This window comes from Pristiophorus japonicus, unplaced genomic scaffold, assembly GCF_044704955.1.
Source record: "Pristiophorus japonicus isolate sPriJap1 unplaced genomic scaffold, sPriJap1.hap1 HAP1_SCAFFOLD_42, whole genome shotgun sequence".
NCBI classification, from domain to species: Eukaryota; Metazoa; Chordata; class Chondrichthyes; family Pristiophoridae; genus Pristiophorus; species Pristiophorus japonicus.
This window is the reverse complement of record NW_027254090.1, coordinates 6375610-6379292: the sequence shown is the minus strand read 5'-3', so window position 1 is coordinate 6379292 and position 3683 is coordinate 6375610.

Below are 3683 nucleotides of genomic sequence, written 5' to 3'. Positions count from 1 at the left end.
ACACAGTTTAAAAATGGCAGAGTGCCAAGTTTTCTCCCCCTACTGCCCATGCGCGAAGGTGCCGGCAGTGTTTTCGGCGCAGGCATTTGGCTCCGCCCCCCAGTTCACCATCGACACCACGCCAGGACTCCGGGGACTGTACACAGCGGCCAGGATGGGGCGAGTTTTTCCCCGAGCCGTTTCCAGCGCGCAAAATCGGTGCGCTTGAGGTCAGTGCGCCGAGAAAACTGCTGGGGAAAATCTAGCCCTTGAAGAGTAAGGAGTACACTGAAGGAAATACAAATATGTTTGCCGAGCAACTGTCAAATTTAATAACTTTTTATACAACCATCGAAACAGCAAAAAAAACAGGGCACTCGCCCCATAGTACCTAATATATAGCCCACAGTACAAGAGTAAGGAAGTCTTGCTACAATTGTACAGGGCCCTGGTGAGGCCACACCTGGAGTACTGCGCACAGTTTTGGTCTCCTTATTTGAGGAAGGAAATATTTGCCTCGGAGGAGGTACAACAGAGGTTCACCAGATTGATTCCTGGTATGAGAGGACTGTGTAGAATGGGCCGATACTCTCCGGAGTTTCGAAGAATGAGAGGTGATCTCATTGAAACACACAATATTCTGAAGCGGATTGACAGGGTAGATGCTGAGAGGTTGTTTCCCCCGGGCTGGAGTGTCTAGAACCAGGGGGCACAGTCTCAGGTTAAGGGGTCGGCCATTTAAGACAGAGATGAGGAGTAATTTCTTCACTCAGAGGGATATGAATCTTTGGAATTTTCTGCCCCACAGGCCTGTGGATGCTGAGTCTCTGAATATATTCAAGGCTGCGTTAGATAGATTTTTCGAGTCTCTGGGAATCAAGGGATCGAGAGATCACTGGAGTTTGGAAGAATGAGAGGGGATCTCATGGAAACATATAAAATTCTGACGGGACTGGACAGGTCCCGATGTTGGGGAAGTCCAGAACCAGGGATCGGAGACTAAGGGATAAGGGGTAAGCCATTTAGGACTGAGATGAGGAGAAACTTCTTCATTCAGAGAGTTGTTAACCCGTGGAATTCTCTGCCACAGAGAGTTGTTGATGCCAGTTCGTTAGATATATTCAAGAGGGAGTTAGATGTGGCCCTTAAGGCTAAAGGGATCAAGAGGTATGGATAGAAAGCAGGAAAGGGGTACTGAGCTGAATGATCAGCCATGATCTTATTGAATGGTGGTGTAGGCTCGAAGGGCCGAATGGCCTACTCCTGCACCTATTTTCTATGTTTCGATGTTTCTATGTCCTGCTACTGCTTCTTTAATAATGGATTCCAACATTTGCCCAACCACAGATGATAGGCTAACTGGTCTATAGTTTCCTGCTTTTTGTCTGCCTCCTTTTTTATATAGGGGCATTACATTTGCAGTTTTCCAATCTGCTGGGTCCTTCCCAGAATGCAGCGAGTGCATGTCCACAGATCCCTGAAAGTCGCAGGCCAGGTAGCTAAGGTGGTTGAGAAGAAATATGGAATGCTTGCCTTTATTCGCCGAGGCATAGAATACAAGAGATGGGGTCGGTGGGGCAGGTTTGGTCACAGCTGGAGTACTGCGTGCAGTTCTGGTCGCCATATTACAGGAAGGACATGATTGCACTGAAGATGGTGCAGAGGCGATTTACGAGGATGTTGCCGGCAGTGGAGAATCTTAGTCATGAGGACAGATTAGATAGGCTGGATTTGTTTTCCATGGAACAGAGCCTGAGGGGAGACCTCATTGAGATGTATAAATTTATGAGGGTCCGAGATATAGTGGATAGAAAGGACCTATTTCCCTTAGCAGAGGAGTCAACAACAAGGAGGCATAAATTTAAAGTAATTGGTCGAAAGTTTGGAGGGGAAATTTCTTCATGCAGAGGGTTGTGGGGGTCTGGAATTCACTGCCTGAAAGGGTGGTAGAGGCAGAAAACCTCACCACATTTAAAAAGTGCTTGGATGTGCACCTGAACTGCAGTAACCTGCAGGGTTATGGACCTGGAGCTGGAAAGTGGGATTAGGCTGGATAGTCTCTTGTTGGCCGGCGCGGACACGATTGGCCGAAATGGCCTCCTTCTGTGCTGTAAACTTATTTGATTCGATGAACTCGTTTGCAAAGAGTTGAGGTGATTTGGGCACATCTTTCCTCACATGACAACATTTTAAAGGCAACTCAACGGCTGCAAAGCGCTTTGGGGCAGACGCTGCAGAAACGCAAGTCCTTCTTTGCAAAATTTCCATGCAAACTCAAGGCTGGTCTGGGATTTGAAGCCAGGATTTTTCTGCAAATTTTAAGTAACAACTGCGAAGCAAGAATCATACCCCTCGACCAACAAACCACCTGCTGAGCAAATGTGGAGATAAGATGTAACCATTATTGAAGCATTTTTAGTGTGTGTTGCTGTTCTTGATCGGAGCAGCACATGAGACGGAATCAGTGACTTTGCCTTTTTGACATGTCTTCTGAAGCGCCGCACGGTCCCACTCCTGCAGTAAATGAGCTGTTGCGACGTTAATGTATCCATCATCATCATCATCATAGGCGGTCCCTCGAAACGAGGATGTCTTGCTTTCACGCCGAAAAAGGATGATTTCACAGGCGTTTCAATGAAAGACCCGAACTACATCCCAAAGGGTGGAAGATGCCTGTGCGTGGATTTATTTTAACGTGTGGTCGCCGTTTCACCCCAGCCATCACACGGGCTTGACAGAGCGAGGTCTTGATCCAGTGGCAAGAGTTATCCAAGACGACAGGCGACCAGCTCTGCTGCACGGACCGAGTGCACACACATATCACAGTGTGGGCTGGTCCGTGCTGCCCCTGGGCCCCTGGTCCCAAACTCATGCCTCCCCTGGGCCCCGATCACGTCCCTCTACAGTCTCTCGCCGCTCCTTCGCCCCGATCTCGCCGCTCCTGCTGTATTTGCCCACGCTCCAATCACTGACCTGGACCTTGATGACGTCACTCTTCGCTGCCGCCGCCCTCCTGCACCAGCTCGCGCTGCTCCCTGGAGTAGTCTCCCGGGACCTCCAAGCTGCTCCCAGGGCCGCTCGCCGTTCCTTTTATGGCCCCGACCTGCCGCTGGTGTTCTCCCGTTAGTGTATCCAGGCTGTGGGTGGCCACCCCGAGCGCAGCAGAGGGGTTTCTGCATTAGTTCTGGGTGGGGCAGTATCTTTCCCCTTCTCTCTTCCTTTTGTCTATATCCCTGGGCTTTTATTTCTCTATTTATTCCCCCTGTCTCAGTTTCTAGTGTTTAAAAGGGAACAAAAGATGAAATGGGTATCACCGTGGAACAAATTCTCTCACTCAAAGTTACATGCACTCCCGTTGCACCATGAGGTCTCGGCAGCGAGCCGTTGATATTCAGGTTCATATATAAATATATATAAATATATCTACATGTATCATAACCGTTCCCTTGTGGTCGAGGGGTTAAGATCCGGCGCACTAAACTGTTTTCAATTCTCGATCAATTCATCGCATAAAAATAATTGAGGACTGTGAGACGATTAATAATTGCTGTAATCACCATGAATACCAATACTTTCTGCTATAGACCAAGCTTACAGACTATCTGGCTTCTCCTGCCCTTTGCCGGGCACGTGTACCGGGTTTAATTTAGTAAACTGGGCGAGTTTGCTGATCGCGGGGAGACGGTAGGTGCCTCTGTGGCCCC